The sequence below is a fragment of the Felis catus genome, chromosome X (genome assembly GCF_018350175.1).
Source record: "Felis catus isolate Fca126 chromosome X, F.catus_Fca126_mat1.0, whole genome shotgun sequence".
In the NCBI taxonomy this organism is placed as follows: domain Eukaryota; kingdom Metazoa; phylum Chordata; class Mammalia; order Carnivora; family Felidae; genus Felis; species Felis catus.
Genome location: NC_058386.1, coordinates 34,441,085 through 34,454,449, shown reverse-complemented (window position 1 = coordinate 34,454,449; position 13,365 = coordinate 34,441,085). Strand labels below are relative to the sequence as shown.

Sequence of the window (13,365 nt, the reverse complement as noted above, 5' to 3'; positions counted from 1 at the left end):
CCCACCACACTGAAAAGATTCCTTTTCTGAGCAATAACTTTAATTTTTTTTTAATTGGTTTCTAGTTCTAAGACAAGATAGCATAGACTCAATTTTCCCTCTTTTTCCTCTAAGTACAACTAAATACCCTGGACATAATTCAACAGACAATAATAAAACAACTCTGAATGTTGGGTAGAAGACAGAACAGTTAGGGACCTTAGGACTTGAAGAACAATATTGTGGTAAATCCCTGGGTTTTCTCTTTCTTTCTTTCTTTCTTTCTTTCTTTCTTTCTTTCCTTCCTTCCTTCCTTCCTTCCTTCCTTCCTTCCTTCCTTCCTTCCTTTCTTTCTTTCTTTCTTTCTTTCTTTCTTTCTTTCCAGGAGAAGGGAGGCCCACCAAATACTTAGCTGGGAGACCCACACCCAGAGGCGGTGGCAGGCCCATCTACTCAAAGCAGTGGCATCAGCAGAGCTTGGGAGGCTGACCACATCCAACAACAGAAGAGGGCCCATTCTGTCCACCAGAGGGACAAGAGTGGGTCCCTAGCAGACCAATACCACACCCCATACCAGCCAGCAACAGGGAAACATTTACACAGGTGTCAATGGGGCTAGCATGCTCCATGTTTTCCAGCCATCCACTCAGAGGCAAGGTGATCCAAGGTTAATGTCACCTCACCCTCCACCTAATGGTAAAGAGTCACCCAGATGTATGGCTCCTGATCCTCTACTCAGGATCTAAAAGGCTGGCTCTAAAAGGCTGGCTCTTCACTCCCCCAGAGGCACCTACAAGAATAGAACAGGAAGCCAAATGACACAGGTGGCCAGTGAACAGGCCAATGGTAACACTCTCCTTCTCATAGGTCTGGAATCCCTGACATCCCACCTAAGAATACTGAGAGGCCCAGGGAAATGTTGTCCATCATCATGAATGGCCCTAGCAGGGATCTAACAGCAGCTCAAACAGAGCCAGATGAATGAAACATACCAGAATATCATTCATTGCAAGGGCTCAGAAAACTAGACTGCCATTGGAACTAAAAGCCAAAAAAGTAGGACAGAACTAGCAAGCTAAACCCAAACAGGGCAGATGTCTGCTAATATAAAAGATTTAAATACAGTCTCCTAGATAAAACCCCACGTGTCCAAAATAAAGGAAAAAAAAATTACTCATCATACTCATACCCGGGAAAATCACAAGGTGGATTAGAAAGATAATCAACTGATACCAACAAGATGAATCAGATTTTGGAATATCAGACAAAGATTTTAAAGCAGCCACCATAAAATGGTGCCAACAAATCATTATGAATTCTCTTGAAACAAATAAAAATATAAAACCACAGCAAAGAAGCAGTAATTATTTAAAAAGTACTAAATAGGGGCGCCTGGGTGGCTCAGTTGGTTGAGCGTCCGACTTTGGCTGAGGTCATGATCTCACAGTTTGTGAGTTCAAGCCCCGTGTCAGGCTCTGTGCTGACAGCTCAGAGCCTGGAGCCTGCTTCGGATTCTGTGCCTCCCTCTCTCTCTGCCCCAACCCACTTGCATTCTGTCTCTGTGTCTCTCAAAAATAAATAAACATTAAAAATTAAAAAAAAATAAAAAGTACTAAATAGAAATTACAGAACTGAAAAAAGACAACAGCTGAACAAAACGCTTGCTAGACGGGCTCATGGTAGAGTGGAGATGACAGAAGAGAGAATTGGTGAACTTGATAAAAGATCAATAACATTTACTCAATCTGACCAACAGAGTAACAGACTGAAAAAAAAGAACACTCCAGGGACAATATGAATAATGAAAAAATCTTACATTTGTCTCATCAGCATCTCAGAAAGAAAAAAGAATGTAGAACTAAAAACGTTTTGGAGAAAGAATGGCTGAAAAATTCTCAAATTGGCAGAAGACCTAAACCTACAGAATCCAGAAGAGGCAGAGGGAGGAAAGGAGGAGAGGGAGAGGGAGAGGGAGAGGGAGAGGGAGAGGGAGAGGGGGAGAGGAAGGGAGAGGGAGAGAGAGAGAGAGAGAGAGAGAAAGAGAGACAGACACAGAGAGAGAGAATCCAAGTAGGCTCCATGCTCAGCACAGAGCTCGATTCAGAGCTCAGTCCCACGACCCTGGGATCATGACCTGAGCCAAAATCAAGAGTCAGATGCTCAACCAACTGAGCCACTCAGGCACCCCCAAAACAATTTTCTTAAGCCACCAAGGGAAAATTATGCATTAACTAGAGGGAATGACAATTCAAGGGATAGTGGATTTCTCATCAGAAACAAGGTCCGCCAAAAGGAAGGGGCTCATGTCCTTTCAAGTGCTGAAAGATAAGAGCTATCAACCATGAATTCTGTAGCTGGTGAAACTATCCCTTAGGAATGAAGAGGAAATAAAGACATTTCTTAGACAAGGGAAAACTAAGAGAATGAGCTGCTGGTAAACCTACATTTAAAGAATGGCTAAAGGGCCATGAAATAAACCTCAACCTAGAATATGTTGTCCAAACATAAGGGAATCACAGTAGACATCAATAACAGAACAATGAAAATAAAACAATTAGAAATTAAACAACACACTACTGAGCAATCCCCATGGGCCCCGTGGGAAGTCTCCAAATGATTTAAAAACATAGAAACAAATCACATTAAAATACAACATAGCACAGTTTGTAGGATTCAGCTAAAGCATTACTGAGAGGGAAATGTATAGCACTAAGTGTTTCCATTAAAAAAGAAGAAAGATCTCAAATCAATAATCCAAGTTCCTACTCTGAAAGGCTAGAAAAAGAACAAAGTAGAGCCAAAGCAGGAAGATGGAAGGAAATAATAAAAATAAGGGCAGACGTAAACAAAATTGGAAACAGGACAACAGAAAAAAAAATCAATGAAACAAAAAGCCAGTTCTCTGAAAAAAAAATCAATAAAGCTCCAGCAAGACTGACGTATAAAATGACACAAATCACTAATATCGGGAATGCAAGAGTGGATATTGGTATAGATCCTGCAACCATTAAAAGGATAATAAAGGAATACAACAAACAACGTTACTCTCATAAGTTTGACAACTTAGAATAAATAGACCAATTTCCAAAAAAAACCTGAATTAGCAAAGTTCAATGGAGATGAAATAGACCATTAAACCATTAAACACATAGAATTTATAACTTAAACTCAAAAAGAAGTTCACTGGTCCAGGTGGATTCACTGGAGAATTTTACGAAACCTTAAAAGAAGATTAACACCAAATTTTACCCCATACCTTCCAGAAAATAGAAGAGGAAGTAACACATGTCAACTCATTTTGGGAGGCATGTATTATATTGATACCAAAACCAGGAAAAGACAGTACAAGAGAAAAAGATAACTACATATCTACGATGTCTCAGGAACTTAAAAACAAAAGTCCTCAACAAAACATCACCAAACACCATCCAACAATGTATACAAAAAAATTCTATACCACGATGAAGTAGGATTTATTCCAAGATGCAAAGGTGGTTCAAAATTCAAAACTTATTCAATGTAAACCAGCGTATTAATAAGTTAAATAAGAAAAATCATATGATCATATCAATGGAAACAGAAAAAAAAACATTTGAAAATGCAACACTCTTCATGATAAAAACTCTCAGCAAATAAGAAATAGAAGGAACTACCTCAGCCTCACAAAGAGCCCTTACGAGAAGCCGCAGCCAGGGGCGCTTGGGTGGCTCAGTCAATTAAGCAACTCTTGGGTTCGAACCCTGCATCAGGCACCGCACCACCAGCTCAGAACCTGCTTGGGATTCCTTCTCACTGTGCCCCTCTCCCCACCCCCTCAAAATAAATAAAGAAACTTGAGAAAGAAAATAAAGAAACCACAGCCAGCATCGTACTTAAATGGTGGGCAAATGGATGCCCTCCCCTAAGATCAGGAACCAAGTGAGGACGGTCACTCACACTCCTCATTTTTACCAGAGTCCAGGAAGTTCTAGCCAGTGCCCTGGGCAAGAAAAAGAAATAAAGGACACAAAGAGAAGAAACAAAGAAATAAAATCGTCCCCATTTTCAGATTGTCTATGTAAAAAATCCCAAGGAATCTAAGAAAAAAGAAAAAAAAAACATTCCTGGAACCAATAAGTGAGTTCAGCAAGATTAGGGAATATAAGATCCACTCACAAAAATCAATCGCATTTTATATACTAATCATGAGCATGTGGAAAATTTCAAAAAGGCACAATACAATTTACATTCACATCAGAGAAAGTGAAATATTTTGGTATACATTTCACAAAACATGCACAAGGTTTGTATGCTGAAAATTATAAAACACTGGTAAAAGAGGGGCACCTGGGTGGCTCAGTCGGTTAAGTGTCCAACTTCGGCTCAGGTCATGATCTCATGGTCCATGAGTTGGAGCCCCACGTCAGGCACTGTGCTGACAGCTCGGAGCCTGGAGCCTGCTTCGGATTCTGTGTCTCCCTCTCTCTCCGTCCCTCCCCCACTCATGCTTGCTCTCGCTCTCTCTCCCTCTCTCTCCTCCCCCCTTCAAAAATAAATAAACATTTAAAAAAATCAAAACTGGTACAAGAAGTCAAAGAAGACCTCTAATAAATGGAGAGACATTCCAAAAAATGGATTTGAAGACTCAACGTAGTAAAAGCATCAATTCTCTCCAAGTTGATATACATGTTTAATGCAATTCCTATTAAAATCCCAGCAAGGTTTTTGTGGACACAGGCAATTATATTCCAAAATGTATGTGGAAAAGCATAAGCCCTTGAATAGGCAAAGAATCTAGAAAAAGAACGATAGAGGGAGGAATCATTCTACTGAATATTAACGTTTTTATTTAGCTATAGTAATCAAGGCAGTGGTATTGGTGGATAAGTAGACATATTGGTTAATGGAACAGAATAGAGAGCCCAGAAATAGTCCTACACAAATATGCCCAGCTAATTTTTGACAAAGGTCCAAAGGTAATTCAATGGAGAAAAACGGCCTTTCCAACAAACAGTGCCAGAGCAATTAGACATCCATAGGGGGAAAAAAAAAAGAACCTTAACCCAGACCTTACAATTTATATAAAAATTAACTCAAAACGGATCATGAATCAACTGTAAAACATAAAACTTTGAGAAATTTAGGAGGAAAAAAGAAGAAAAATCTTTGTGATCTAGGGCTAGGCAAAGAGATTTTAGGCTTGACACTAAATGCAGAATCAGTAAAAGAGAAAATTAACAAATTGTACCTCATCAGAATTAAAAATGTTTGCTCTGAAAAACAGCCTGTTACCAGGATGAAAAGACAAGGTACATACTGGGGAGAGAGATTTGCAAACCATGTATCATAGTCAAAGGACTAGTATGTGGAATATACAAGGAACTTGCAAAACTCAACAGTAACAAAACCTAACAGTCCCAATTAGAAAAGGAGCAAAACTCATATGTGGATCTTGAGAAAGTTAACAGAAGACCATGGGGTAAAGGAAGGGGAAAAAAGTTACAGAGAGGGAGGGAGGAAAACTATAAGAGACTCTTAAATACTGAGAACAAACTGAGGGTTGATGGGGGGTGGGGGAGAGGGGAAAGCGGGTGATGGGCATTGAAGAGGGCACCTGTTGGGATGAGCACTGAGTGTTGTATGGGAACCAATTTGACAATAAATTATATTTAATTAAAAAAAGACACAAAGATATTTCACTACAGAGGATATGCAGACGGAAAAGAGGCACGTGAGTCTATGTTCTGCTTCCTTAGCCATTAGGAAAATGCAAACAAACAACCACAATGAGATATGATGACACATCTAGCAGAATGACTAATATAAAGAATAGTGACAACACCAAACAGTGGCCAGGATGCAGTGAGAATGAATCAGTCATATATTGCTGCGGAGAATATAAAATGGTACGGTTACTCTGGAAAATGATTTGGCAGTTTCTTATAAAAGTAAGCATGCAACTACCATACAAGCCAGCAATCGCACTCTTGGGCAGAGTGCAGAATTTCCAAAGAAATGGAAAAGTGATGTTCACACAAAAACCAGTGCCTGAATATGGATATAGTAGCTTTCTACGTAAAGGCCAAAACGGGTGAACGACCCAGACGTCCCTTAACAGGCGACTCGTTGAACCAACTGTCACGCATGCATACCATACAATATTGCTCAGCAGTAAAACAGAATGAACTACCAATATATGTAAAAACTTGGATCAAATTTGATAGAATTGTGTCAAGTGGGGGAAAAAAAGCCAATCTCAAAGGCTACATACCATTGGATTCCATTTATATAATATTGGGAAATGACAAAACTTTAGAAATGGAGGACGGACTCGAGGTTGTCAGGGGCCAAGGATGGCGGTAGAGCAGGAGGGAGTAAAGAGGGCAACAGAGGGACCCTGTGGGGGCAGCGCGGCCCTGTGTCTTGACTGAGTGATGCATACACACACCCACACGTGTGATGAAACTGAGCAGGTCTAAGTACACACACAGGCAAATGAGTGCAAGTCAGACTGGCGAAATACAAAGACTGGTGGATTATATCATGTCAATATCCTGGCTGCAATATTGTCCGGCAGTTTTTCGAGATGTTATCGTTGGGGGGAAGTGGATAAAAGGTACAGGGGATCTTTCTACATTATTTCTTACAACTGCATGTGAATCTGCGATTATCTCCGAATAAAAATCAACCACCCTGCAAGTCAGGACTTCCTCCCTCCCCCTTCCCGTTCTCTCCAGCTAGTCGTTGAACGTTTACCAGCACAGAGAATCACTTCTCTTTGGGGAATGGACTTTGTGTTAGTAAAAGTCGTGGTTTCTTCCCCGAGTGCCTCACAGGAGACAGAGTAGGTGGCTGGAGGCAACGGAAGGGACTTTACCTTCCTTGACTTCAGTTTTCCTGCTCTGTAAACTAGAGACAGCGCTAGAGCAAAGGAAAGTGAACGCTTCTGGAGAACCTACTTCCACCTGCATTACCTTCCCTCATCCTCTCAGCCAGCCCAATGAGCCATGCGTTATGACTCTCCAAGTTTCAGATGATGAAACGGGCTGGGAGACGTGCCCACCGTAGACCAGAGCTGGGGTTCGAGTCCACAGTCCAGACATTTTTGGTTACTGCCTGCTGCCTGGAAGCCTATTCGCTGTCTGGCCCTAAACCCCACAAGGCAGCCTCTCACAGCGGAAAGTGAGTTGGGCACGAATGCCTGACCCCCTGAGTGGAAGTAGCGGGGGAGGGCCGGGAAGGACTTGGCTTGCTCCCACCAAGCAGATACGGCTGCACCAGGCCAGCCTCCTCCATTTACAGTGTGAAGCTAGCAGAGACAGCGGCTAATCTCCCGCCGATTGATGGTCTGTTGTCTGGGTTGCCTGCGGTACAAACCCAAAACAACCACAAAGGCCGAGCACTCTCTCCTTAGGGACCAGGCAGGGCATCAGGTGAGCCATGGGAACGTGGGTACCACCCTGGAAGACACTGGCCAGGGGCATAACCTTGGTACTGGGGCCAGGCCCGGCCCACGAGGAAAGAAACAAGTGTGTCCTTGGGTTGGAGACCACACTGCCCAACAGAGACTTACCTTCCAACTCTTGGCAATGTCCTTGATGCTTTCCTCACAAACTCTAGAAGTTGGCTGTCCACGATGATCAAAGCCGAGACAGTTCAGTGGTTAGAGTCCCGAGCTGGCCATCAGGAGACATGGACTTCATCCAGCCCTGTGACTTCCTCTAAGACTTTGGAAAAGTCATGCTCTCCCTCTGGGACTTCATGTTGTCATGCATAAAATGAGGGGTTCAGATTAGGTGATCCTGAAGGCCTCTCCAGGCCCTGCCAGTCCTCATATTCAAGGTTAGCTCTAAGACCTGCGTGCAGGGCCTGCCTGATTCCAGCACAGCTCACAAACATGATTGGAACAGAAGCCCTAGTCCGATTTCATTTTTCTTCCGAGGCTGTTTATTGCCTAACAAAATGTACTTAGTGGTAAATTCGTGACTGTGATGTTAAACGTAGGCTACAGACCCAGAGACAAAAAAAAAAAAAAAAAATTGGTAGGGGAGGGGCGGGGAGCACAGAGCCGGAAGAGGGAGGGCCATCCAGAGGGTCGGGAAACCTGGAATTCAGCGGAGCGACTCATAAACACGGGCACCATTCCGTATTTATTCACATCCTCTGCCCTGTCTGGGTTCCGCGTGGTCTCCACTTCTTGTTAGCTTTTCAGCTGCACACCAGGCCCCAGCTGGCAGTGGCTAATTGCAATCAGCAGGTGAGAAATGTAGGTTCTCCGAAAAGGAATTATCTCCAGCGCTGGGAACCATTCTGGGAAATGTAACCGACCTGGGAAGAGAGGGGGAGATGTTTAAAACCTGAACTTCTGTGAAAAGCATTAATTGAAAAAGACAGCACAGCGCACCAGGAACCCATGACTCGCTCGCCTGAAAATATAATGAAGCAGCTTCATGAGGAAGCAAAGACGGGGGAGCGTTTCCATTTCTGCAAAAGCAGCTCTTGCCTCGCGCGCACGAGCCCTGCCTGCCCTGCTTTCCCAGGAGACCCGGGGAGCACAAAGGTTTGCTCTCGTAGTTTCCTCTTTACCTTTACATTTTTCTGCATGAGTAAAATCACTGCACCAAGCTAAGAACGTTTGGCTGATTTTTATTTATTTTTTTCAAAGAAAGACGTGAGGCCGTCTACTGTGAAGTAGGATGACTTGAGAAAGCAAGTTCAAAATCGGTTCACCATCTCGAGGTCGCCAGACACCCAGGTGTTCGCTCAGCCTTGTGCCAAGTGAGGGGGTGGGATGTGGGTACGGCCAGGGACCCCAAAACGTCATTCGGCTCCTTAGAGAAGCAAGCCTCGAGGCAAGGAGCAAGATCCTGGAGGTGCTGTGTCCTCAGCCAAGGCTGCTGGCTGTCACGCCCACCGGAAGCACCTGGGGACAGGAGAAAGGCCCCGGTGGCCCTCGGTACACCTGCCTGCTCACCTACAGAATCGGCTTCTCTGCGCGTTATCAGGAAAGGGAATGGAAAGCGTACCAGAGGGGTGATTTGAATTTCATTTTCTCGATACGTGCCTCTGTGGGGAATGCTGTGTGGTGCTGCATCCTGATTCAAAGAAAACTCTCCCCGCCCCGCACCTCCCTCTCAGTGCCTAGGTGGCTCCATCTGACTTCAGCTCAGGTCATGATCTCATCACTCGTGAGTTCGAGCCCCGCATCGGGCCCTGTGCTGTCAGCGCCGAGCCCACTGCGGTTCCTGTCTCCCTCTCTCTCTGCCCCTCCCCAGCTTGTGCTTTCTCTCCATTGCAAAAATAAAAACAAAAGGAAAATTAAAAAACAAAAAAACACACCAAAACTCTGTCTGCTCGTTGGGGTTTCAGGCCAGTCAGGGGTAGCTCACGCTGCACCGGCCTGTGGGGCGCCCTGAAACCTGGGGGATCACACAACCCGGGCCTGGTTGGGTCGACCTTTAAGGACAGGCCGCCAACCCCCTGTGGAGTTCTAGGTCACGTATATGATGAGTGAATTGCACACTGCTACCCTTCCCCTCGCTTGGGTCCCCAGATTCCATAAAGGCAAGTGACAAGATGTGGCATAATACACAAAAGGCGCGCTCCCCAAAATTAATGTTTACTGTTTTTGTTTTGTTTTGTTTTTGTTTTTGCAGGGTGGGCAGCTTTCTTTTCCCTTCCTTGTGGTTGTTTGTAAGACAAAAGGGGAGGGAGAGGTTAGGCCCTGCAGCCAGTCTCTGAAGGAATCACAGTCCCTGGTGGGAGGTCAGACTGAGGACAGCTACAGGGAGGAGGCCAGCTGGGGAATCTTTGTCCACCTGCAACAGCCCCTCCCGCGGTCCCCAGCCACTCCGGGGCCCAAGGAATGTCAGAGGAGAGATTCAAGTCTCCAGGGGAGGAGATAAAGAGGCCTCAAGATCTTTCAGCCTTGGAGCCAAACCCCAGGCTTTGTGATCAAAAGACAAATAAACAGCCATTCCCACTGGGTCTCTCAAACCTGCTGAGCGGCACAAATGTTTCCTCCTTATAAACAAGCTTACCTGAAGAAGGCGAAGAAAACCAGACCCTGAAATCCCACGCAGTTTTTGGCAGACCCCTTAGGAGAAACTGCTGCAGGCAGCTTATCAAGTGCCTTTCTCACATCGCTCTGAAATAAGATGTCAAAGTTGGAACATAAACCATGAACAAACAAAATCAGCCCGCTTCTTCATGCCAGCTGCCCCATCCTGACACGGGGAAGGTTGAAACAGAGCTGCAGAATTCGAAGCCACTGGAAAGATTTGAGAGAGGCCAGTGGGTGGTGAAGGTTAACAGGGAGAGGAAGCCACCAGTGGCCTCCTTTCGACAAATACTGGGCTCCATACCGCTGAACTGCACGTCCCCGGTGGGAGGGGGGGGGGCTATTCCCACCGGTGTCCCTGGAGTTGTGTTTAGGGAGGTGTTGGTGCCAATCCAAGGCTGACAGCACCCTGTGGAGTGAGGCCAGATGAACACTGTAATGAGTGCCCACGGTGAGCCACCGTTTGGGATATGCCACTGTCCAAACAGGGCACGTCCCTGTCCTGAAGCTTCCACCCTGATTAGTAAGTTCAGCCACATGCGAGTAGGTGATACATACCAGAGCAAGAATACATCCCGGAGGGGGGTGGAGAATGAGGGAGGCCTGCGGTTTTACAGTGGGGTGGTCAGGCCAGGCCTCACAGAGATGAAGTGACTTTTGAGCAAAGATGAGAAGGGGTGAAGGAGTGATCCCTTCCAGGAAGGGCTCTGAGGGTAGAGGGACCCAGGTAGAGGGGGCAGAGGGTACAAATGTCCTGAGGTAGGAGCAGGCCTGGCAGAGGCAAAGTGCACCATGGGGGTCAGTGGAGCTGAAATGGAAACATGAAGCGTGTCTCTGCGGACCCTGAGTGCCATAGAGAGTCACAGAACATGATAGCCAGTGCCCCAGCCACCTCATCAGCCTGCTCTGCTGGGCTGCCATCTCAATAGCCGCCTCTGGGGGATCTAGGGGATCCCTTGGTTCTCCATTAACTAACAACTAGTCCCTGATATGGTCCTGTTTAATTACCAACCAACTAGGGGTGAAGCCCCACCCCCTGACTTCCTGCCATTCAAACCTCCCAACGCTTCCATTTGTGGATGGAGGCATCCTGGGGACAGACGAGTAGAAAGAGGGAGGGTGATTTGAAAGTGTCCCTCACCACCCCTCACCTTCCTAGGTCCCCTGCAAAAGGTGTCACCGTACACTGAGTGATTCTATAAATGTGTGGCTGACACTTCCCCACCACCTTTCCTGCACAAAGAGTGGAGAAGCCTCTGGGAAGACTTAGTTGTGTCCCGGACTCATCCGATTTCGCTTGGAATCTCTTGCCCAAGCACCCAGGATTGATTCAGTGTCTATCATAGTTTTGTACTCCGTCCTGGCTCAAACAGTGATACAGTCAGGGTCTACCCTCCACAGGGTACGATGTGGCTCAGGGGTAGCCCAAGCATTCTGATGGCAAATTCTTGGCTCGACGCCCTGAGGATTTCCTTGGTCGGAACCTCTCTGTTTGGTTTTCCCCATTTATCAGCACAGGCCCTGCAACATGCAGTCAGGCCTCTAAGCAGGGAGCAGGTCAGAAGGTCCGAGGCTATGGAGTGAGGGACCTGTGATGGGGCAGAATGCTCCACGGTTCGGGGACCTGTTAAGCAGCATGTGGGGTGGCTGTATGGAGCCTGAAGACAGCAGGGCAGGCAGTCTGGAGGGAGAGATGGACATGACGTGGGGGAGACCAAGGACAAACCGGAGTCCAGCTGGACCGATGGGAACCTTCTCAGTTTCTCGCAGCCTCCAACTTCACCGATGCAGGGGACATGCAGGCCAGGTGGGTGCCCTCCAGCGAGCGGTGGCACACCCACAGCCCCGGCGCTCTGAGAAGCCGAGTGGGGAGCTGTGGGGGCACTGGAGGGGCTGCGGGCCCGGCTGCCACCCTCACCAACGTGGCGAGAGAGCGGACGGTGACACGCGTGAGCTGCGACAGCCCCTGCCCTACTCCGATGGTCGGACCATGAAAACGGCGGCTCCTGCGCTTCCGCCTTCCAAATCTCGCACGAACGTCTCCTGTGGCCAACCCTGACCATAGAAGGAAAAGACAAGAATTCTGCGAAACATAGTTCCGGCTCAGCTACTAGAGTACAAAGCCAGCCACGGTGACTTTGACCTCTGGCCTCAGCTCCCTCACTCCCAGCATCTAGGGAGCATCCATGTTACAGTTACAGATTCTTTTCTCCCGTCACTGGACGAGGTGCCAAGAGAGCCCGGATGCGATTCCAACATCGGGAGTCCCCACAGGCAGGAAAGGAAGGCACGGCTCCAAGCCTTGTGTGCCCTTTGGTCATTCTCCCAATCACAAAACCCTCACAAGCCGAGGTCTCAGCCTTAATCCTCAGAGGAACTCCACGTTCTATGGGCACACACTGTCTCATTTGCCACCTTATCGTAGATCTGTAGGAGTGAGACATTATCATCTGTCTTCGCAGGTAGTGAACCTCAGATCCAACATGCTGCTGGACTCACACCAGTCACCTGCTGAGGTGGTGGCAGCAGGTGACAAAGCCCCCGCTCTGTCTCTAGTAATCAGGCTGAGAAGTCCCAGAAGCTTGCAGAAAGATTTTTAGGCTGCACACAGTTCAATTAACAATTTGGACCCAAACATTTTCTCTAGGAGTTCAGCTTCCAGGTGATTCCAGAAAACTCCAACAGAACCTAGTGAAAGTCTCTCTCAGTAAATAGATGTGAGCACTGTAACCCACGAAGAGCTCTCTGAAAAATATGCTCTTTGCAGACTCTGTTCTTAGGTACCGCAGGGAGTGGGAGGAGACCCATACACAAGAAAGACAAAGAGATATAATTGCAGGAAAGAAATTGAAAAAAAAATAAAGTGTATAGAAAGACTCATTTGTGACCAAAGAAATGAAGAGGGGTAAAAACCCAGCAGTTAAACAGAAGGGGGGCTGGATGGGTCTTCTGTGAAATTCCTTGAGTTTAGGAGATCATCAACAAAATGTGAAGCTAGAGGCTCCCATGTCAGCACATGTGAAGTGCAAAGAAAGGAAGGGAAGGAAAACACCAGAGGGAATGCCCTAATTCAGAGTACCTCTTAAGAGAACAAACCTGTATTTATTGTGGGACAGAGTTGCTATAACACTGAATGAGGCTAGTGTCCGGAAGGCTTGTGCCTTGTGAGATGTACGTCTGCAGGGAGAGGAAAAGTCACTTTCCCTCTACCCTTCTAGGTTCTTGGTCGAGATCTCCCTGTAATAAAAGACTAACAGGAGAAAGACAAGTAGAGGTTTAATAACATGCATACCTCCTGTAGACATGGGAGAGACCCAGGAAAACCGAGTAACTCCAAAATGGCCCAA

At 46.4% G+C, this 13,365-nt stretch overlaps 1 long non-coding RNA gene across 1 annotated transcript in view; it reads right to left on the bottom strand.

Moving 5' to 3' along the window:
* LOC109496475 overlaps positions 1-13,365 on the bottom strand; it is a 269,632-nt gene that overhangs the window by 67,705 nt on the left and 188,562 nt on the right. Inside the window, exons 8-9 of the long non-coding RNA XR_002739828.2 lie at positions 9,999-10,105; positions 7,532-8,286 (exon numbers count right to left, since the gene is read on the bottom strand). This is a non-coding gene — a long non-coding RNA (uncharacterized LOC109496475). The remainder of the gene's footprint in view (positions 1-7,531; positions 8,287-9,998; positions 10,106-13,365) is intronic.